Raw genomic sequence first — 24,771 nt, 5'->3', positions numbered from 1 at the left:
GTATTTAAGAGCAAGAGTGAGGCAGGGGGTGAGGGGAAGATGGGGGAGTAGGGGGTGGGAGACTGGGGGATCATCTTGAAAATATAAGATCCTGATTGGACTAACAATTATAGCCTACGATTATTTTAATTTCCAGCTTCTCGTGGATTTGCACTGGGAACTCTCCTCTATTTTGAGAATCCAGAATTTTTAATTTGATCTTGGACCACTTTTAATGCTGTGAGGCCCTGGGCAAGTCTCTGAGCCTCAGTTTCTTGTTGTAGATAAACAAGATATGACAGGGGTGTCCTATGTGGCATTCGGAAGGACACATTTAAAGTATTTGCATCATACTTTAGTAGAGTAGCACATTATCAATGCTGGACAAATGACACCAATCCTAGCTGCTATTTAATGAGTAGTTTTACATCAAAAATTAATGATGTGCTGTATTGTGACTAACATAACATAATAAAACCATTAAATAAATAAATAAATCTTAAAAAAGACAAGTTGGACGGTCCCTTCACATCTTTTTTAAATATGCATATTTGTACATAGTCATATGAATACTAGATATGTATTGTGCATCTTGCCATTCTTATTTAAATTATGTCACCAGTTTTTCACTTTACTCTTCTGCTTTTTATTAATACCATTTTTATTGCTACAGAACGTTCTGTTGAATGGATTTACCAGTATATAGAAGCATTCTTTACTTGTTGAGCATTTAGGTTGTTTACAGTTTTAAAATGCATTTAAGTAACACTGTAGTGAACATCTTTATGAATGTGTATTTTTGATGCTTTAAAGTATTTCTTTAGCATAAGAAGTGAAATTGTTAGCTTAAAGAGTACTAATTAACATTTTAAGGCCCTCAATAACCTTCCGTTAAACTGCTTTACAAGAGGGTTTGTGCCATTTCCATTGCCACCTATAATGTATTCAAGCGATGCTTTCTATTTTAAAAAAATGCATATATCCAAAAACAGTTAATGACGAGTAGTTGTGAGGAGGCAGGTGATACTCTTATATTATCTCAAGAGACCATAGGGAGGGACAGTAGCTACCAAAAAGCAAATTTACACATGTTTGAATGCCTCTGATAGGAATCAAATGCTCCTTTCTTTTTCCTGTTTTTTGTTGTTGTTGTTGTTGTTTTTTTTAAATTTATTGGCCAGGCTTATTTCAAGACTTCTGAGTAGCACAAAAGTATTTAACCTAGTACTCTTCTTAAAAAAAAAAAAAAAAAAAAAAAAAAAAAAAAAAATCCCTATATCTCTGAACCTTAAGAAGAGAAGACAATGCTATCAGCTCTTTAGCATTAAAGAATAGAAACTTTGTGCTGGGAATCGCAAGTGGGTAATTTAATTCTTTTGGAATGTTTGTGTCTGTTTTTTTTTTTTTTTTTTTTTTTTTAGTTTCAAAAGGAATCTGTGGTTTAAGAATGAATATGTAGAAGTTTTGTTTGAGTGATTTTCATTTACAATGAGATAAACATTTGGTGAAAAGAAATGTGATTTTCTGAAACACAGCTGACGCACTTCATTCCCCACAGGTAGGTAAAGATTAACGTAACAAAGGACAGTAATTTTTTTTAAGTCTCACATAAAATTGAAGTATCTAAAACTTGTTTCTTCTTGAAGTACCAGAAAATCTATTTACTGTAATGAAAACAGTGTTCTGTCTCCTTCCCCAGCACCATTCTTAGAGCTTTGACATTTGAATTCACAAGTTAGCTTTTATTTTTAACAGTTATTGAAAATAGACATTTTAAAATGCCAACAACTCAGAAGCAATTCCCCTTTTCCTAACAGTTGGCTAGTGGCCATATAGTCACATGGTTTTTGCCTTCCTCTGACCTAGTGTGGTTTGAAAATGTTGTATATTGGGCAAAAGGAATTCTGTAATTTTAAATGGGTGAGGCCACTAAGTGAGCTGATCTACGATATGCATGTATATAGGTGTATATTTGTGTGGGTGCGTGGACATAGATACCGTCATTAGAGAAGCTGATTTGTTGCTTAGCATCTGAAGGAAGATGTAAAAGCAAAAAGCTTACCCTGTGAGCTTGTTGAGAATTCAGATGTAAATTATTTCACCTGACAGAAGTTCATAAAAATATAGATGGTATAGAGCAAAAAATCAGTCAAGAAAAAAATTGAATTAAATTAAGCTCCAGGGGTAGCACATTCCATTGCATTAGGATTGACAAGGGGGTTTTCCTGTGGTTTAATAAAGTGCTCTCCAGGTGTCTGTGACCTCCAGGATGTTCTTGCACAATGACTGCAGAGCAGGCACGGGAGTGTGGCAGTCCTTCATATTTGCATTAATGCCGAGACTCTTAGGAGTTAATGAGAGGGAAATGTTAGACAGAATTTCAAGGTCATTCTCATATGTTTATGGCAGTATTTATGTACAAGGTTATTTATTTAGCACGGGATTATATCTTAACAACCACAAGAGTACAGATGACCCTGATTGATTTTTTTTTCACTTCTCAGGTTTCCATTAGCCTTCCTTTTTATTTGTATCACGTCGGCAGCTCCATGAATACAGCATCTTTTCCTCCCACCGTTTTATTTTCTTTTACACTGGAAGTAAATGGGAACACATATTTTGTTTTTCCCTTTTTGAGTTTCCATTAGGTGACAAACCTTGGATAATGAGGATATAAATGAACAAATACTATAATTGTCCTTAAAGAATTTTCCGATATACGGATGTATGAATATGTCTCATGTTGGAGAGTTTCATTCCATTAAATATATAACCGGCTGAGTTTTCTCAGACTTCAACATGTAGTGAGGTATTCATTTGGTTTTTTCTCTTTTAATTTTCTGATGGAATAAATCACATCAATCAATTTCCTAATAGTGAAAAATTCCTACATTCCCAGGAAAATCTCACTTAGTCATGATGCCTGATTTTATTAATACACCACTGCGTTCAAGTTGCTGATGGAGCAGGTATTCAGAAATTTTCATTAGTGGCCATAAGTGAAATGAATCTACAGCTTCCCTTTCTGCAGTATTCTAAAATTAAATTTAGGCGACAAAGTTTGTAAACTTAAGTGTGGACCTGCTTTCAGGATGTTTCTGTGTTGTAGGATGGAATTCGTCTAGATCCAGGATCTTTTTTCATGCTAAATTAAGCCTTTTTAGACTCTAATGATATCTTCTGAAGAACCCTAAGATCTCATTGAAATACAGTTTTTCATGCTTTGGATTGACAGACATTGACCCCAAATTTGAAATCATTGAGACCTTTTATTTATTGGAGAACAGTTTGACTTTATTCTGTAAGTTGACTATTTCCATGAATTGGGCTCATCAGTCCCCAAGAGGAACTGGCATAAAACCAAAGAGGAACCCTGACTTATGTGCACTAGCAGACCTGGAAAAGAATGTTATGGCAGCACTGTTGGTGATAGCAAGAACTGGAAACAATCCAAATACTCGTTAATTGGGTGAATGAAGAGGTAAATTGTAGTTCATTAAATTTTATTATATAAAAATGAAAATGAATTAATGCACAGAAAATTTATGCATCCATCTTAGGAACATTAGGTTGAGTCCTAAAGCAAGTACCAGAAGATTCCATTTTTTCAAAAGTTCCCAAGACAAACAAAATTAAACAATACTAGGTAAACCTAAGTAATAAATCTGTAAGTAAAATAAAAGCACAGAATTCAGAATGGCAGCTATATCTGTATAAGAGGAGTGACAAGAAGAGATAAAGGAATAGCGTGTAAATAAATTTAAGTAATTGGTAGTAGTCTTAATCTTGGTTTAGGTAATGGTGCTTATGAGTGTTCACTTTATTGATTAAAAACAAGTAAAATAATAAAATTAAATGAGAAGTCCATGCCTGAGAGTGATGTTTTATGAACCAAGTGTGGAGATCAATCCAGTGCTATGCACCCAAGATTGAGTATGTATATGCTTATAGGAATGTGAGTATCTGTGTATGTGTCTTATTTCTTCTTCTGCTTCCATATAAGTCCCTTCATTTTAATCTTTTTCTTTTTCTTTTTCAGTGATGTCTCCTTAAATGCCTTTCAGTCTTTCTTTGGCTACTTGCATCAGAATATGTGGGAAACTTCCACACCTGTCTAGATCAGCTCATGAAACCTCTTGGAAAGAGAAAGATGGTGGGTTTTTGTTTTTGTTTTTTTTCTGGTGGGTTGTCTAGCCACACACATAGTTGAAGCATATTGGAAGATACCTTTTATTCTTAAAGGCAAGCAGGGCTCAGACAGCTCTCCTCCATGGTTATCAGGTTAACAGGAATTGCAGTATCTTTGGATAAAAAGGCATGACCCCTCCGGTGCATCAAGGTGACCCATATTGCTCAAAAGAATGACTTCCCAAGTCATTTGTGCAGTCTGTTCTATACCAGAGCCCCAAAGGAAAAGCCAGCTTTGTACAGTACATCTTTAGGTGACTATGTAGCATAAATAAAAATAAATTTATTTATTTGACAGAGAGAGACACAGTGAGAGAGGGAACACAAGCAGGGGTGAGTGGGAGAGGGAGAAGCAGGCTTCCTGAGGAGCAGGGAGCCCGGTGCGATGCTCGATCCCAGGAGCCTGGGATCATGACCAGAGCCAAAGCCAGATGCTTAATGACTGAGCCACCCAGGTGCCACAACTATGCAGCATTATAAGGAAGCTCTAATGTTTTTAGGGTTGGTGTAAGTCCATGGTTCTAAAATTCAGCTGAGTGATAGAATCACCTGGAGATGTTTAAAAAATTCCTGATACACAGCCTTAACTTATGCTGAATAGAAGCAGAATTTCTGGGAATGGAACTTATGCATGAATGTCTTCTAGATTTCCTCAAATGATTCTAATGCTGAGCCTACATTGATACCATAGCTTTAAGTGTAAGAGTAGGAGATTTAAAAATATCATCAAATCTCTCTATCTCCCCTCCCCCAAACTACATTTTTTTTTTTTTTTTTTTTTTAACTTCTGGGCAGAGAATGATTCTATGATCATGGATATACTGGAGAGAAAAAAGGGGAAAGAAAGGAAATGGTCAAAATTGATACAGAACAGTAAAATGATTTCTTGCTAGAATAAGATTTTTATTAAACAATTGAAACCATCTTGCTGTCAGTACACTGCCAATCCTGTAGTTAATTTCTGGCTGGAAGAATTTTAGTTCTCAGTGTGGTGCTTCCACATTGTTTCCTATTGGTTTCTTTCATCTGATTACCTTATCAGCAACAATTACCACTTGGGTAACTCAGGGAATCTGATCAAGATGAGTAATGGGAAAGTAAGTTCATACAAGGCTTCCTGTCTTTTTTCATTATTTTTATTTTTTTTCTCTTTAGTACCCCAGATCTGTTAGAGTTTGACTCTAATGATGAGACAGAGGCTTGGAAGCTAGAGTTTACTTCTCTTTAATCATAAAAAAGGTAAAATAGTTCTGTTTGAGGACAAAATTTAAGCAATAGGCCATTCACTGAATTATATTAATACCAGCTACCATTTAATGATGCTGGCTGTGCTTCAGACAGTCTGCTTAGCAAGTTATCAATGTTGTCTCATAATTTTTTGTACAACTCTGTGAGGCCAATACTGTTCTCTCCATTAGTAAAGATAGGGCACTGGTGCTTAAGAAGGTTACGCAACTTGATCAAAATCAAACAGCTGGTAGTGAAGAGGCTATGCAAGATTTGGATTCAGGTTATCTTAACCTTATTCCCTTGCTTAAAATACTTAAACACTTCATTCACTCCTTTTAGAATCTTCAAGTGGGAAAGGGACCTTAACGATTTCCTCATCTGTTGTAGTGCATAACTACTCTGTCTCCCAGCTCTTCTGGAACCCACTAAGTGATGAGAACCTCACTTCATCCCGAGGGAGCTTCTTCCATTTTTAGAATGTTCTACAGAGAATTACAGGTATTCACTACTATACTGATGTGGGTAGGACCTGGTTCTACTCACAGATGTCTTACATAATCGTTATGCTTTCTTGTAGAGAGGAGGTATAGTAGCTAAGTCTCATGAATAAAATCAGGATAATAGTCACAATAATGCATCTGAAAGTAAAATGTTGGTGAGGGTTAAATGAGGTGATATTTGTAAAATTCCTGGTACTTATAAACTTATGTATTACTTCTAATATATATGTTGTAAACTTATAAGACATATTAGGTTTATTCAGTTGAAGCTTAAGTATTCCTTTAGCATTTTGGGGATTTCCCTCATCACCTCTTTCTGAAACCACAAAAATAAAATTTGAGCAAAGTGATAACTGACTCTAAATAATGAACCTATTTCAAGCCCGGCTTCCATTTCTGTCTTATCTTTAACCTTTGTCCTCATTTGAGCTCTAATATATACAATCAATTCTATCTTATTTATCGTCCATGTTTGGTGTAGTCCTTTCAGATTAACAGCTTGTTTGGATGGCCCACCAGTACTGGTCCAACGGTTGACAAATTTTGATTTGCGTTTGTTAGCTCTAAATTCTGTAATCCGAAGCCAAGTGTTTCCAGGATCTGAGGCCCTAATGGTGTACTCTGACCTCACTACCCTGGGTACCTGGCCTTTCAAATGTTTGAGGATAGTCACTGTATTCCTTCTCCGGACTAAATAATCCATCAATGAGTTCTTATATAGTCTCGTCCTCAACCAAACACTAGTATTTGAAGAATGCAGTCTCTCAATTTTCCTTTTCTTTGCTACTACTAAAAATAAGATGCATTGGTTATATATTTTTGTGGTTCAGGGAGTTAACTCAAACTAGCTTATAAGTTAAAAAATAGGGAAACTTAACTGAGGGAGAGGACAGATCACAAAAAGAATAGGAACCAAGGCATCTCCAAGAACATCAGCAGTAGAAAATTAAAACATTTTATACAGAGTTTGGGTTCCCAACCATTTATTGACCCATTTCATTGTGATATAAATCTCAAAACTTTCTTTAGAATTTTGAATATTGTTTCATTATTTTTGCATTTTGCATGATAAACAAATAGCTTTAAGGAAGACTTTTTGTTGTTCTTCTGGTTTTCAGTTCTATATATGAGTCTTAGCCACTGTGAAGAAATTTCAAAAACTCAGTCATTTTAGTAAGTGACACCTGCACTGATTTATACAGGCATTCATTCATTCTTTCAACATTTATTTATTTAAATTACCTGTTTTGTGCTAGGTTCTGTTCTAGGTGTTGGACTTACAGACAAACCTTACCTTTTCATTTTTCTATGTTCATATCCAAGAATCCATTATCAAATCCTGTTCAGTCCACTGTCAAAACTTTTTCAAATGTATCTATTTCTTTTTTTAAAAGATTTTATTTATTTGAGAGAGAGGATGAGAGAGAGAGAGCGCACAAGCAGGGAAAGGTTGAAGTAGGCTCCCTGCTCAGCAGGTGTCTCAGTCCCATGACCCTAAACCATAGACATATCCTAACCAAAGACAGATGCTTAACCAGTCAAGCCACCCGGGCACCCCTCAAATATATTTACTTCTGTCCATCTCCACTGCCACCCACCATAGTCTAAGTCACTCAGTATATTTGCTTATAGTATTATGAAAGTGAATTCTTCCCTGGAATGCAACAGGAGCTTCATCCTTGCCACCCAATAGCCATTTCTACACAGAAGTCATAACACTCATTGAAAATATAAATAAATTGATTCCACTGCTTCATGGTTCCAACTGTATTTAAAATAAAACTCAAATTTTGTATTTTTGAGGGGCAACAAGGGTCTCTCGTTGCCTAACTCTCTTTTTTTTCTTTTTTAAGATTTTATTTATTTATTTGAGAGAGAGACAGTGAGAGAGAGCACGAGCGAGGAGAAGGTCAGAGAGAGAAGCAGACTCCCCATGGAGATGGGAGTCCCATGCGGGATTCGATCCCGGGACTCCAGGATCATGACCTGAGCCGAAGGCAGTCGTCCAACCAACTGAGCCACCCAGGTGTCCCATCGTTGCCTAACTCTCTTAAGTGCAATTTTCCTCTGAGTACCATGCTCTCACCATAATGGTGGTGGTGGTGTTGTGTTTGGGTTTTGGTTTTCCCTACCTTTTTTTCATTTCTTTTTCTCAATTTTCATCAATCTCATCTCCTCTAATCTTCAATATTCACTTTTTTTAAGGATGTTTTTACCTTACAACTTACACTACATCCTTATTGTATCTTATTCCTTTTCTTCCTGGCGATTGTAAGAGATTAAAATTATATATTTATTTCTATATTTATTATCTCACCAACTAAACTATAAAATCCTGGAGAGTAGAAATCTTCTCTGTTTTGTTTATTTTAGACCTAACATTTAGCCTAATACCTGAAATATAGTGGTCATTCTTTCTATATTTGCTGAGCAAATGAATGACTCATCTTAAGTATATTTACAAAAATATCAAATTTTCTGCAATCATCTAAAAAGAGGTTGTATTTAAACATCCATGCTTCTTGTTTTTTTTTTTAATTAACATTTCAATCTTTATTTACATAAGATTTAGAAACTAGGGATATTAATATTAAATCACCCAAGACTGGGTGAAATTTTATTGAGAATACAGATAAAGGGAAACTGAGTTTTTAAAGTCAGTTTCTGAAATTTAGATGAAAAGAATATTGAGCACTAGTGAAAAAAATGATAAATTTACATGTCAATATAGGTTCTATGCTCACAGATTCATTTCCTATGAAACATAACAGAGGCAAGCTTGGGGAATTACAAAGGGAGGAAAAATCCTAATCAAATAGAAACTGTTGTTCAAACAGAATATTAGCTAAAATTATCCAATCGGTTGCTTGAGCCAAATTTTTTTCTTTAAGCTGTTCATGCCAGAACACAGCCTCTCAGAGCATTAAGAATCCATATTTCATTCCAAGTGTTTGCCCAACAGATGGGGGGATTTGAAAGATATATTCCATGGAAATGGGATGAGAATAAAGAAGGTTACCAGTTAGTCACCAGCATTAACACAATTTACTCATAATGGGGCTCTATTTTTCAGTTTAAACATTATTAGCTGTATCCCAGAGCATGTTTGGCTGTTATATGAATCAACCTAAAATACAGTAAGTTCAAATTGCTGGGTCTTTGATTCAGGATTGAGGATTATGCTGTGGAATGCAACATTATATGCAGAAATTCTGAAAATAAGAGTATAAAAAGTCAAAAAGTATACCCTCCTGGAATGAGTCAGTCACTAAGCTTTGTTTTCATATTTCTCCAATGACTTCAGAAGATCAGAGGTTCTCGTGGGTGATAAGTGACACAGTTTTAGGTCTTTAAGACAAAATCATTGTTTGTCATTATAAAACACAGTAGCAGTTTCCCCTGCAACACATCTCCCCCAAGGCTGGGCCAAGTTCCTTCCAGGTTTGGGAGGACTCCCCCAACATGGTGGGCACCAGCTGCTCCAGGACAACGGGTGCTCACTTTAAATGGGGTGGGGAACCCCATTCCTGCCCAGCTGCTTGGCTTCTAATCTCTTGCATTCCCGTTCCATGACCAAGTAGAACTTTTTCCAGAAATGAAAGTTGAGTTTCAGTATCATTTACCATATTAATAAACCCTATTAATAAATTAGCATCTTATTTAATGGGAAGAGACTGACAGCATTTCCACTAAAACTGAGGCAAGGATGCCTGGTCTCCATTTTTGCTTTCCACTGCCACAGAGGTATTATGTTGCCTCCGGTCCCCAACCCCCAGAACCTGCAGCCCCCCTAGTCTCCACCTAGCCCTGGGATGGCACCAGGGTGCCCAGGCCACCCAAGACCCCAGCCCATGTGTCCCCATCAGCTGCCAGAGGCCCCCACCTGTCACTGTGTCTGTGCCCCATGCTTCCTGTTTTTAATTAACAGTCCATCATGAATGTACTGTAATATGCAGTTGACCTTTGAACAACATGAGTTTGAAATGTGCACGTCAATTTACATGTGGATTTTTTTACATGTACTGTAAATGCATTTTCTCTTCTTCATGATACACTTAATGATATTTTCTTTGCTCTGGTTTACTTTATTGTATTTTTATGTCATATATATATATATATATATATATATATATGACATAAAAAATATATGTTAAGCAACTGTGTTATTGCTCCTGGTCAGCAGTAGGCTATTAATAGTTAAGATTTTGGGGAATCAAAAATTGTAGAACGATTTTCAAATGTATGGGGGTTAAGTGTCCCTAACCCCCAGGTCAGTTGTGTAGTTGAGAATAACTATAACTTTAAAAGTGTAAAATGGTCAACCTACCATGAAAAAGGAGTGATGAACTGACTATTGGAAGACCCATGGACATGGTATTGGACACCTACTTAAAGTGATAAGGCTCACTTGGTAATTCTTGAACTTCTCAGTCATTATGGAGGCATAGAGGACCTAACTCCCTTTCTTTTTTCCATCCACAAAAGTTTTTCAGTTGATTTGCTTGAATTCCCAGTCATATAATTATGTCTTCTAAAATAATTTTGCTTTCTTTCCAATGTTTGTAATGCTCCATTGCCACACCCATAATTTCTGACTTATGAGAGAGTATCGATTTTCTTGAGCAACTAGATTCACAGTCTCTAGAGATTCTATGATAAAACCAATTCCTTTAGGACATACTTGGGAATCAGTTTTTCAACTACTTAAATGGATCTTTTTTTTTTTTTTAATAAAATCACGTTTACCAAGTTTCTAGTCTTTATATAGTATGTGTTGACTGGCATAATCTAAAACAAATGGAAAAGCAAAATTTCTGTTTAGTATTTATGGTTTATTTGGATACAATCTGTTATTTTCAACTGGTCCTTTTGAGTTTCATTGGACTTTTGTATTTGTCAATTTGTTTAAGAACACAAAGATGATTTCCTGTTGAAAGGAGAGAAGTAACAAAGAAGTCCAATTTGTGAAATTCCAAGGTAAAATCTTTTTAATTCTAGAAAAACATGAAAGTAAATGTAAACAGATATACAATAAATGACATATACTTCTTAAAATTTGAAGTCAATAAAATTTCTTCTGAATAAGCACAGAAATAGAGGTATTTAAGGAAGATTGTCAATTTTTAAGAATGTTCAAACACACACACACACACACACACACGCACACGCACACAAGCACTCACACAATTTGGCGCCCAAGTGTCATTTTTCGTGATGCAGGTGTGGCTGAAGTGATTGTCAACAACACAGGCTTCCATTACTGCTTAACTAAATGGGCGATCTTTTCAGGTCTCTGTTATTGGCAGGACTTTTCTTTCCCTGAAGGAAACATTTGCTTGAGATGATTAACTCTGTGTTTACAATACTGTTTCCCATTGAAGTCTACGTGCCACTGTATGTCCCTAGCAGTTCAAGGTTTTGTCATTTTAGACCTGGCTTCATACTTCTACTTACCTGGCATTTCTCTCATAAAGCGATGAACTTTGTCTCCATATTGATCTTTTCTTTAGACTCTACAGACTTTAAGGGCAGTGACCGCGTCACTTTCATCCTTGCGTCCTTTCTAAGGCTAACCATGAGGTGTTATTTGCAAAATAAGCACGACAGCATTTTCTATTTGATTTTTTTCTGTGCATATCTTGTCTCTGGAGCTAGTTTCATGACAGCAAGGGCAATGACTTACGTCTGTTAAAATTTTGTCTAAAGCTCCCTTTCACCTTTACAAAGTGGTTCCTGTAAGACAAGATGGGCTTCCATTATGTATGGTTATTTCCCATTAAAAATACTATGCTGACGGGGCGCCTGGGTGGCTCCGTGGGTTAAGCCTCTGCCTTCGGCTCAGGTTATGATCTCAGGGTCCTGGGATCGAGCCCTGCATCGGGCTCTCTACTCAGCAGGGAGCCTGCTTCCTCCTCTCTGTGCCTGCCTCTCTGCCTGCTTATGATCTCTGTCTGTCAAATAAATAAATAAAATCTTAAAAAAAAAAAAAATCCTATGCTGAAGGTTACTTAACCTCAAGCCTTGCTACAGAAACTTACTTCCTCTATTTACTCTTGCCATAGATCCTGACCCACTGCCTTCCGCTCTTGTTCCTTGGCCTGATGTGCTCAGTTTTCTTTTCTTTTTTTTTTTTACTTTCCAACCACAGTCCACTTGACCGAGTATTTATCTTTCTCAGCCCAAGCTAGCTTGAATTGTCATGCCTGAGCTGGAACACTCTGGCACCATTACCGTGGCTTTCTCAGTCCTCACTCCTTGTCAGGGCTTTCCAGGCTGAGAGCTAATTAGTCTGACTCAGCCCCTGAGTCAAGCACCCCGTATGTGCTGACTGCCACAAAGTCAATACCCTTGCTTCACTCTACTAAGTAAATGGAGCTCCCAGTGCTCTCTGCAGCTCTCTGTCCCCAACCCTTCCTCACACTGGTTTTTGTGACACGTTCCAGCCGTTGTTGAAATCGCCAGCACCTAACATAATGCTATGTACTTAGAAGGCATCCAATAGATTTTAGATAAAAAGAGCAAATGTTTATTGTAATGGAGTGGAGGCTGATAGGGAACTCTCCTTCAACTCCTACCACCAAACTCTGAATAATTTTTGTCATTCACCTGTGCTTTTTTGGGTGATAATTGTATTTTTTTTCCATTTTTGGTAGAAACTTAGTTCTGAACTCCCCAAACACACATTTATAAATAATGGACATTATAAATGTTTAGAAGAATACATGGCAGAGTTGGAACCATCAGACCATTTTTTTTTAAGCTATACAACTTTTTTGAGGGGGTGGGGAGTTTGCAAAAAACCCTATAGTTACCCATAATTTTTTCAGCCAATTCTGCCCTCATAACTTCCATGGAAACACACTCTTGATAAATGAAGAAACATACTGTGAGTGGAGTGCAGCTAGTGGGGCTGGTCTGACCACTCCAGGTCACAAAGAAACAGACTACTTGCTCTAGAGTCTCTGACAGAGCACCTGCTGATTTCAAAGTCAACATCCAGTATCATGTGGTACGCACATCCAGAGAGTTTTAAAATTTACTGTGTGATGACCTCAAAGTTGGAGTTTGCTGAACTGGCAGGAGTTGGGATTGGTATTTAAAAAGTGATACATTTGAGTCCCAGAAATTTGATGGAAAAAAAAAAAATCAGACCCAGAGATCTAAGGGCACATAAGCATAGAAGTCCTTTCTCCTTGGGGTGGGAATAGTAGGGAGGAAAATAGTAAGAAAAAAAATGAAAAAAAAAAGTGTTTTGCATCATGAAGGTGAATGTTAGTGGTTTATGCAGGGTTTGAAGTCATTCCAGGTGCAGGTAGTGGGACAGTGGGGCAGCCTGTGGTTAGATGAGACTGTGTCCCTGTGAAGGACCTGGTCCAGTAATTGTTTTTTTTTAATTTTGGTGTGGAGTTTGTTATTCTGTAACATCACCCTTTTCTTTTGTTCTTTTTTCTTTTAAATTTCGGCACATTATTATAGATTCTTTTAGATCACCTGTGCATCCCCTTCTCTAGAATCTACCTTTCTTTAGGCTTGAACAGGGTAGGGAATGGTGAACTGCTTCTATCCCCGGGCTCTCCTTCTACCTGGCTTTCTTCTCCTGTACCATGTGTTCTAGCTTCTCAGCTGTTCTTGCAAGCGAGAAATTACCTGAAGCGTACAGACTTCCAGCACTTCCTGCAAGGTTTTGCTGGCACTCAGAACAGTTTTCTGTCAGGTCAGGGTCTCTGTAGAGTGTAGGCTTAGGCATGGGCTTGGTGGGGTCCTCACTCTTCTTGCTTTATTTTTACGAACAAGTCATAGCATATATAATCCCCTGCCATGTAACTCCAGCCAGAAATGTGAATGGACGGACAGTTGGTTGGCGAGACTGATGGTATCACAGTGAGTTTCATGGTTCTCATTTTCTCTTCTCACAGCTACCTGTTTAGTTCCTGCAAATTATGCATGCAACAGAGGTGAGCCACTTCAAGGACATGTGGCAGTCCCCAAGGGCACCCCCCCAAAAGTGTTTTTTTCTCCAAGAAACTTTCTTGCAAACCTGGGTTCCAGCACCTCCGAGGAGGTTCTGGTTTTCCTCCCTGAGCTCCTGCTTCATGTGCTGCTTCCTGGCTCTCCTATGTGTTTGTGAGTTGGTTAACTGGAATCCAGGTAACCTGAGACACCGTTTTCTCCTTCCAAACAAACTCCCTTGGGTGGAGTTCTAAGTCCAGTGCTAAATGTAATGCACTGAACATTAGCTTAATACTCTAGCAAATAAAATGTTCAAGGAATATTTGTTTTATATAAGTCCTATTTTCTTAACTTGATTTTCTTCCTGATTTGTCATTTTCTTGGGAAGATTTTTTTTCCTTTTAGACAATCTATTGGTTTTTCATGCTCAGTTTATCTACTGAGACCCCACTAAGTTTAAGGGATGTTATTTCTTTTGGTTTGGTCCTGTTTATGGCTGTTACAGGGATTTGCCAGAGGGTTTTCAGTTGCTTTCGTTTTCTCTACCTAAGATTTACTTTCTATCTTTATCTAAAGTGAAATCATTCTTCATGTGTACTAGAGAAGTTCTTCCTACGTACAGAGAGAACACCTAATTTGATTTGGAGGATTCCTTAGGAAATGTGTCCATTGGTTTATTGGGAACCTGCCAAATTCAGTCAATGCTAATCACACATTGTAATTATAAAGAGGTTTGTTAAAGTTTTTCATTTTAAGGAATTTATAATCTAGGGACAATAACTTATTCAAGTATCTGTAATACAAAGTATATTAAACACTTCAGTTTATTTTTCTAGAATTTATTTCATTTATTTTTTCTATTCATGTCTCTTGAAGACAATGTTGCTCTTAAAAAAAATCTTCCTTTTCAATTCTTAGAGGAATAGTATGTGGAAGTTAATTTACATTAGTAATAGTCTCTAAATTAACTACTATTAATGATTTTATTTGCATTTAGTTTTTAATTTGCTTTAATAGACATCACTGTTTTTCAGAATTATCAGTCATTGGTATATTCTAAAATTTATACTATGATATATAATGGCTATATACTAATAGGGAAAAACTTGGGATTTGAAAACCAGCTCTTTTGACTTACAGTTAGATTTTCCCACTTTACCATGGATGTTTTCAACACCACATCATGCCCTAAAGTAGTAGTCCTACCGCCTTTGCTAATGTGATGCCATTTATGGAGGATTTTTCTTCTCAAAAACAGCAGGGGCGCCTGGGTGGCTCAGTTGGTTAAGCATCTGATTCTTGGTTTGAACTCAGGTCTTGATCTCAGGGTCATGGGAAAGGGCTGTGCACTGAAGGTGGAATCTGCTTGGGATTCTCGGTCTCCTTCTCTCTGTACCTCTCCCCCATGCCCCACCTGTACTATCTAAATAAATAAATAAATAAATAAGATATTTAAAAAATACATATGTGAATATACACTCAGAATTTTGCATACATTTCAGGTGTGTTTTTAGACACTCTAAAACCCATGCATGAACTCTGTCAGAAGCTTTGCTATAAATTCATGTAATTGGGATCCTGAGAGGACAAGGTGGAGCCTGGCATTAGAGAGTCCACTGGATATTATCGGAATCCCAGTTCTTCCACAGAAGTGCCAAAGAAATGAGGCCAAGGGATCAGAAGTGGGATCAATTTGAGATTTGTAAGACAGGAAAGAAAGGAATAATCAAAAGCCACAGTAGAATTATTTGTAAAGAGATGTGACATGTGATAAATCCTAGAGATGACAAAGAATAAGAATAGATTGTTTATGAGAAGACAGATTTTCAAAGCAGTTTTTACTCTGTCAGTAAATCAGCATCCAATGTCGATATTAGTAGTACAGCACTGAATGAAATGAAAAGAGAAGGTGGTTTTTTTTGTTTTGTTTTGTTTTAATCACAAAAGCAGGCATTTAAAGCCTTTCGAATCAGTGAATCAATGAAATCTTTCAGAAGAGACAGAGATGATTAGCGGAGCAGTAATAAAATTTCACTCTTATCAAAGCTTGCCTTTGTTTAACATTTAATGTTCATTATGTATTACTATTTGAAGGATCATTGGATTTATTTAAGACATAAATACCACTAATTCAAAACTTATTCCACTATTGTCTCCATAGATAGTGAGGACCCATGGATTTCATCACTGCATATCCCAATTTCAAAGATTAATCACCACCGCAAAAAAAGATCCACAACTTACCAGTAGCTTTTAAAATATCACTTGTAAGTCTTAGCTTCCATTGTCATAGTGTCTGTATCAACAATGCAATGTTCTTCACTAGAATAGTAGAATTCTCATGTTTTAAACTGTTCACAATTTAATTATTTATTTGGAAGCTTGAGGTGAATTTGAAGTGTGAAAATTTACAGAATTTTATCAAATGCTCCTGATTTTAACCAAAGTATATGCAGATCTTCTATATAGAAATGACACTTAAACCAAGTTTTATAGGTTGTCATGACAACATGAGTAGTATTCCTTGAGGAAAGATTTGAGCTTGATCATATTTGCAGTTGTCCTGGCAACATGACAGTCTGACTTCATGAATGAGATGTCACTTACTTCACCAGTTAAACTGGTTTTAAGTTGATTGGACTTCTGGTTAAGATGAGTGGACTTCTATATATATAGAATCATATATATATATATATATATATATATGTATATGTATATACATATATATATATATTTCAGAAAAATGATCACTGTTTTAAAAATAGACACAAAAGAAATAGCATTTCAGAGTCTGAGAAGAGAGACAGATACATATCAAAGTAGGAAAAGAGATGTGAGAACGAGGTTGGGGAATGGAAGACAAGGAATGAGAGAAGGCAAAAAGGAAAAAAGCAAATAAAGTAATATGGACAAGGAGGTTGGCATTAGTAAGTCAAAGAATTTCACTGTATCATTGCTGGGTGGGAAAGGTTGAACATGGGAACAGAGGAGAGAGTTGCTATGGAAACACTGGGGCACCTTGATTGAACAAACAGGAGTGCCCTATTGTGTTGTAACTAAGTTGTTGTTATTGTCATTATTATCAGGAACATCAGATGGAGGATCATTCTAGAAGCACACCAGAAGCATTTACAGGTATCTGACAAAGGAGTTTTGAAGGAAACAGCTTCAAGCTAAATGGATTTGGTACAACAGAAACAACTCTTTATACAATATCACTTTCAGACATGGACAACTACAAATAAATCTTATATCAATCATAGCAGCTGTGAATATAAATTTTAACTGTTTTTAAAATGTTTTTTTTTTTTTAATTTTTAATCTTTATAGTACGGCTTCCAAACTACTTAGACATCCAGACTGAAATATAAATTGAGTGATTTTACTTTCTTCTGTGAGTAATTTTATATTACTGAAGAACTAGGAGAAGTTTGACCAAATGAGACAAAAGTAAATGACACGGTGTAGATTTCTGGTGTGTGGGGGTGTGTGTGTGTGTGCGCGCGCGCGCACGCAGATGTGCATGTGCGCATGTGTGGGTAAAACTATTCTCTTCACATGTCTTTATGTATATTATGCCATACTTTTAATTTTAATTTTTTTTTAAGATTTTATTTATATGAGAGAGAGGAAGCAAGAGAGAGAATGAGCAGGGGGAAGGAGAGAGGGAGAGGAATCAGCAGGCTCCCTGCTGAGCAGGGGACTCCATCCTAGGACCCCAGAATCCTGAACTGAGCCACAAGACACCCCATGCCATAGCTTTAAATCAGGACTTCTTAACCCTGGTTCCATGGCGCAGAGGTTTTTAGGTTCAATGAAACCCTTGAAATCAAATGCATGTGTACATATATATGAGTAGTGCATTTTCTGGGGTGATGAACCAGAATTTTACTGGGCAAATAGTGACCTTCAGAACATCACCCACTAATGAAAAGTTGTGGGTAGGTGCATAAAATCATGAATAGAAAGAAAAAGAAAGATGGCTAGGATTTTCCACTGTGTGAAAGTCAGGCATGGGTAGGAACTCTTAGTTCTTGACAATACCAGCTACCCTGAACCTATCGATGTGCCATTGAGCCATCTGTGGAACTGCCAAAGACAGAGAGACTAATAGAGAAGATGGCTCATCGTACTTTTTATTTTATATATATATATATATATATATATATATATATATATGATTTTATTTATTTATTTGACAGAGATCACAAGTAGGCAGAGAGGCAGGCAGAGAGAGGAAGGGAAGTAGGCTTCCCGCCAAGCAGAGAACCTGATGCTGGGCTTGATCCCAGGACCTTGGGATCATGACCTGAGCCGAAGGCAGAGGCTTTAACCCACTGAGCCACCCAGGTGCCCCTCATAGTACTTTTTAAAGAAATAAGTTACTAAAGCACAGTGAAAGTCATCACCAGTAAACAAAAGAAAGATCTTTCCTCCCTGGAGTTTATATTCCGGCAGGAAGGAAGAGAGCTACAGATAAAAGTGTTAGATGTGGTAATATTTAAGTCTTAAAAGAATTTTCAGTGTTCCCAGTGCCTGCCACAGGATAGATGCTTAATTAGGACCTGTTTGCAGGGGCTTCTTGAAGTACATATTCATTTAAAAACATTAATTTTTTGCCTTCACCTTCTAAAATGTGAGCTCTATGGGGGACTTTTATGTATTTCATTTCCTGCTGTATCCTGAGCACCTGAGCACCTTGAACTTAGTACACACTCAATAATTATTTGTTTGTGAATAAAGGGATGTTCTAAGGGTCAGTGTTCAGTGTTGGGGGTACAATAATCACTTAAACCCTCATCGGCATTAAGCAAAAATCGTTCACATTAACTTTGCCATTTCCATGCCTGTTGTCTAAACAAGAAGGCCTTCGTTCATTAAGAAAACAAAAACAAAACAAAAAACATAATGATGGGGGCGCCTGGGTGGCTCCGTGGGTTAAGCCACTGCCTTTGGCTCAGGTCATGATCTCAAGGATCTGGGATCGAGTCCCACATCGTGCTCTTTACTCGGCGGGGAGCCTGCTTCCCTCTCTCTCTCCGTCTACTTGTGATCTCTCTCTATCAAATAAATAAATAAAATCTTTAAAAACAAAACAAAACAAAAACAAAAACAACAAAAAAAAAACATAATGATGTCCTTACAGCTCCATGGCAGTCCAAGATATTTTCTCTACTCAGCTTCTTTTTAAGCTGGCTCTATCTGTCAACATTAGAAATCAATAGGTCAAAAAACATGTCCACTACTCACATTAGAATTTTTCCCCTTTGTACTTGACAAACCCATCTAAATGCTGCCCCTCTGGGCCCTATTACCATGGCCAGCTCTGAAGCTCCGTGGTTGAACCTCAAGCATGTACCTACAGCTATCTTCGAAGAGGTATTTAGAATTTGCACACACTCCCTTTTTGGGTCGTTTGCATCCGTGATAGCATGGATCAGAATTTAGCTCATCAGAACTTAGTCTATTCCAGGTATAGTAGCATGTAATTCACGTTAGCTGAAATCATCATCATCTCCTATATCATCTTGAGTGTACCAGGAGTGTTACAGGCACAAATATTACTCAACCCTTACAACACCTCTTTTTGATATGTATTATCATTCCCATTGTACAAGTGGGAACAAACAAACAAAAAACAAAACTTGAGAGGCAAAGTTATCCCTTGTGACACAAAATAAGAGACAGACAAGGGCTTCAAACACAGGCCTGTGGACTCTAAAATTTGTGTACGGTATGCTTTGGTGGTTTACCTATGAAAGCTCTGTGATTCTGTCTAGTTGTTGAGCTCATTAGTATAATTCTCTTTCAGAATCCTAACCCTCACCTCATTCCACCAGTCTTTATTCCCATGCATGCCTTGTCCAACATGGTGCCTCGGTAGACAGCACAGACCCACGCTGAATCAGAGCTGTTGCCCGTGGTAACGAGCTGCATCAGAGACTGGGTTCCGTTGGGATGTCAGATCACCCTGGAAACACCCTGGGGAGACTTTGGAATTATTCATAATTACCACAAATTGAAAGTGATGAGAAAATTGGTGCTATTTCCCTATCAATCTCTAGAAAGATTATTACGCTATTTACTACCAGGTTTGGGGTTTTTGGTTTTTTTTTTTTTTATTCTTGCTGTGAGAATTTGTTCCATAAGCATCAAGATTAATTCCCAATCTTTGTTTTGTAACACTCCCGTATACCTCCAGTTATTTCAAGGTTTGCAGTGAAATTCTTAATTTCCTAACAGTATTATATAATGTAGTTAAACTTTGCTTTAACCTTTTATTATGAAAGAACTCAAACATACTCAATAGTAATAGGAGAGAAACGAACCTCTATGTGCCCATTGATCCATGGTGGACAGTTACTAATAAATATCAAATCTTATTCATATTCACTCCCACCCCTCCCCCATACCTACCTCAGGAGTACTTTATAGCAAATTTCAGATATCTTCTCATGTCAGTTTGGTTAAATTTTATTTAAATGGTAATGTCATAGGAGCAATTGGGCAAAGAGAAAAATGAGGAAGAGAACATGGGAACAATACAAAAACCCCAGCAAAATGCAGTGAAATTTCTTGTTTTTATTTTACTCTAAGCAGATGAAATCATGTATCTTTTATTCATTTTTACAGCAGTCAATACTTAATATATATTTTTGATAATGATTATGATGATGATAACTTTGCTAGAATGTATAGCAAATAATTCCCGAGTGGGTATCAGACACTGAGGGAGATAGATTGTAGCAATTCCCAGATGGTAAGAAATTGGGAATCAGTGATGAGTTTGCAATATAAAGGACTAGTGTGTTTTCTATTACTGACCAAATCAAGGGGGCATTTTCTTATAGTGTACTGGGGGAGATGTTCTTGGCAACAGAATCTTTTTGTATACTATATATTATATTCAAGATAATCTCTGTAGCATCCAAACAACTCTGACATTAAAGCTTCTTTACTGAGACTGATAGAAAAGGTATGTTAGATTTTGTTTGCTTTTGTATTTCTCATTAATAACTACCAATAACAGAGCTGCAATTGATAATGCTTTTAAATATCAAGTTATTATTTTTAACTTGAATTTGAATGATAATGAAAATACCCTATCTGCATTATAGTTCTTCTTATTTTGTAGAATGTCTAATTATTCAAAAAATGTTTCTGTTCTCAGTCTAATGATGGCATTGAAAACACATATAAATTGGTTAGTAATTTAGCATATCAAAAAATCAAATAATAAGATTTTCAATATATTAATTATTATTTTTGAAAATTCAATCTAAAATATCAATGTTAAATCTGGGCAGATTTATGCTTCATTAACATCCAGTATTAATTTCAATGTTATAACAATGTGAACCAATAGCTGTCAGTTCTTAAAAATGTAATAAGAGGGGCACCTGGGTGGCTCAGCAGGTTAAAGCCTTTGCTTTCGGCTCAGGTCACGATCACGGGCTCCTGGGATCCCCCGCTCCTGGGATCTAGCGCCGCATCGGGCTCTCTACTCAGCTGGGAGCCTGCTTCCTCCTCTCTCTCTGACTGCTTCTCTGCCTACTTGTGATCTCTTGTCTGTCAAATAAATAAAAATCGTTTTTTTAAAAAATCGTTTTTAAAAAAGTTTTTTTTTTTTTTTTTTAATTTTTTATTTTTTATAAACATATATTTTTATCCCCAGGGGTACAGGTCTGTGAATCACCAGGTTTACACACTTCACAGCACTCACCAAATTACATACCCTCCCCAATGTCCATAATCCCACCCCCTTCTCCCAAACCCCCTCCCCCCAGCAACCCTCAGTTTGTTTTGTGAGATTAAGAGTCACTTATGGTTTGTCTCCCTCCCAATCCCATCTTGTTTCATTTATTCTTCTACCCACTTAAGCCTCCATGTTTTAAACATGTAGTAAGAAAATTAGGCTATACATCAGTTAACCAATTTAGAAAGTATTTTTTTGCATTTTATAGGAATATTTGTAATGCCTCAAATTCAATTCATACTAATTAGAATAGCTTTGGTAGTGTAATTGGTATTTTACTAAATATGTTGATTTTATAATTGAAAGAAAATGGTTGGTTCTAGATATTAACTCACTCTGAAATGAAAGTTTGTGTTCATCATCTTATAGCATTTTTATTTTAAAAGAGTAATTTTATGAATCATATGTGCACAGATAATTTGTGTAAAGGTAATATAAGTAAGGATATACTGTAGGCTAGTGGATCTCAACCTTTAGGTCTTGTAAGAATCACCTGGAGGGTTTATTAAAGCACAGATCACTGGACCCAGCCATACAGTTTCAGTTTCAGGAGGTCTGGGGAGGGCCTCAGTATTTTCCCTTCTAGTAAGTATCCAGCTGTTGCTGATGTTGCTAGTCCAGAGACCACACTTTGAGAACTACTACCGTAGATTAAAATGTTCTAAGAGTGCAGGGCTTAAATTTATAATTATGGAAAGTCTTTTAAAAACAGGTTAGTGCATGGGAAAAGATAGAAAGTCAGGGGTTGCCATTAATTCTAATACTCTCCCGGACCGCCTCACTCCCTCACTCTCCAGGACTACTTATTACCCTCCTCTTCTCGCTTCTCTTCTTTTTATTAAACATCTCTTCTTTGCTTTTCTCAAACATCTCAAGTCCCTTCATCTTTCCCCACTCTTAGCTGATAACAGTGCTTTAAATTTGCCTGAATTAATTCAGGAAATCAGAAGAGAAATTCATTCTCCTGCTGCCGTATTTACCAGCTGGTTTTCATCTTGTTACAATGGATGCACTTGCCCCGTTCCAGGCTGTAGCGAATCCCTCCACTTACATACTGCATCTCAGTCCCGCCCACATAAGAATTTGCTCCCATAGTTATTCCTTTCTGTCTTCTGATTTTCTTCTTATCTCACCTGTATTTCATTCATAGTCTGCTTTGCCGGAGTCTCCTTTTTTTTTTTTTTAAATTTTTATTTTAATCAACCTTAAAGAATAGCTTTGGTAGTGTAATTGGACTGATTCCTGGATCCTCATAATGTACCAGGATAGTTCACTTGGAGGAGAGAAGCACTAACCGACTGGATCCCATCCCCGTGAGCCCATGAATCATCAACTCTCTTGCTCTCCAAGTTGCAGGTGCATGAGGGACAGGTGGGTTGCCTCAGGTGTCCCACAATGTGGTGCCAGAGAAAGCTTTGTCTGTACAGGAAGGTAGGCAGAGGCCCTCCATCTGGGCCTGATCAGGGTATGGTCAGGTTGCGTCTATGGTACAGATCTGTCTCTATAGCAGTGGCTAGACAGAATAAGTAGAGCTGAGAAGATTTGATTTGGTGCACGAGGGGAGTCGATTCCATGACTCACCTATACAGAGAGTTTTGATGGCTTTAATAAAAAAAAAAAAAAATTCTTCACAATTGATCTGAGGCTGTGGCAGGGGCATTGATGGTATCTGATACAGACAACAGCCTGCTTCACGCCATGCCTTGGTAGCTATAAGAGCCCATTGTTCTCTCCAGAAATCTCCAACTAGCATCGTATTAATTGTTACCCACAACTAGCAATGAGTTAATTATTAGTCTTTATTGTGCAAGTAAGACAGCTCTAATAGTTCACCTCTGCACAACCTGAAAATTAAATTCATTAAAGACCGCTCACGTTGTCATAGAAGTCCTTTAAGGTTGTTAGGGGGAGTTGAAGGAATCCTCATGACTCTATTTTTCTTTCTTTCTTCAGGTTCTCATTTTGTCAACAGCCCCCAAGACTTGTAGTTCCAGGTTGAAGTTCAGAGATTAGGACCTTCTCTTTCCTCCACCCAGAATCCTTAGTAGTGCTCACATACTGAACCAACGTGAGAAGCATATTAATACACTGATAGGCCATCTCATGGAATTATTATATAGAACCACTTAATACATTGCTTAGGAAAATGTGATACTGGACTTTACTCACAGCCAAGGAAATGCAAAGGGAAGTTACAATAAGATACATTTTCATATCCAACAGAATGGAAAATTTAATAATAATAACCATATTACTAACTGTTGGTATTAGTGAAGGTGTGGGAAACAGGAACCCTTAACTCTTGCTGTTAGAATGTAAATTCCAAACACTTCAGAGAGCAATTTTAGAATACCTAGCATAAAATGTTCTTATACTTAAATCCAGCATTTAATGATACTTAGTACAGGGGAATATTCACATACTTAAGCCCAGCAATTTCTCTTCTGGTGCCTCTTTCTCACAGTTCTGGAGACTAGAACGTCCAAGATCAAAGTGCCCACACATCCGGTGTCTGGTGAGACACCTCCTGGCTTGCGGATGGTTGCCTTCCTGGTGTATCTTCACGGACTGGAGAGAGAGACAAGTTCTATGGTCTCTTCTTATAAGGGCACTAATCCCATCATCGGGGCTCCACCCGCCCTCCTGACTTCATCTAAATCTAATTGCCTCCCCAAGTTTACACCTCCAGATACTGTTGTATTGGGGATTAGGGCTTCAGCATGTCAAACTGGGAGGATATGAACCTTCAGTGCACACCACTCTCTGTATACCTCTCAGTAAGATCTCTGTGTATTATTTCAAAAATACTGTTTCGTTGCAAAGGGGTACATACAGTGCGATATAACTTATCCTATTCAGAAACCAATAAAATAAGAGAGTGCATCGTTTGTGGAAGCAGTTTTAAGTAGTAAATAAATTTTAAAAAATACATAGGAATAAGGAATAAGAACTCTGGGACAGAGGAGACTGTTTTCTGAGCATGGAAGCAGGGGGAGAGACAAAGGATGGCCCTTTTTGTAAGAGTTTAGTTTTAGAGAGAGGAAATAGAGGGGAGAGTGTGTTGTGTGAGGCAGCGGCGCAGGGGATAGAAAGAGTAATGAGTGGGAGAAGGGGAGCACAGAAGGTCAAGGTCATGCTAATCCTGATGGTGGATACCTAAGCGCCTAC

The 24,771-nt window shown here is 37.3% G+C and overlaps 1 long non-coding RNA gene and 1 pseudogene across 2 annotated transcripts in view; one reads left to right on the top strand and one right to left on the bottom strand.

The window, feature by feature from the left end:
- LOC106007290 overlaps window positions 1-17,967 on the top strand; it is a 32,656-nt gene extending 14,689 nt beyond the window's left edge. Inside the window, exons 2-5 of one of the 2 annotated variants that reach the window (XR_001181973.2) lie at window positions 1,401-1,537; window positions 4,019-4,132; window positions 16,009-16,114; window positions 16,934-17,967. This is a non-coding gene — a long non-coding RNA (uncharacterized LOC106007290). Of the gene's footprint in view, window positions 1-1,400; window positions 1,538-4,018; window positions 4,133-5,784; window positions 5,896-16,008; window positions 16,115-16,933 lie in introns of those variants that run through there. The other variant, XR_006606356.1, reaches the window with a different exon arrangement.
- LOC106007291 lies at window positions 12,753-14,018 on the bottom strand (annotated as a pseudogene).
- Window positions 17,968-24,771: the final 6,804 nt, after the last annotated feature.

The sequence above is a fragment of the Mustela putorius genome, unplaced genomic scaffold, assembly GCF_011764305.1.
Source record: "Mustela putorius furo isolate JIRA1106 unplaced genomic scaffold, ASM1176430v1.1 tig00000275_pilon_pilon_pilon, whole genome shotgun sequence".
NCBI classification, from domain to species: domain Eukaryota; kingdom Metazoa; phylum Chordata; class Mammalia; order Carnivora; family Mustelidae; genus Mustela; species Mustela putorius.
This window is presented reverse-complemented; position numbering and strand designations above follow the sequence as displayed.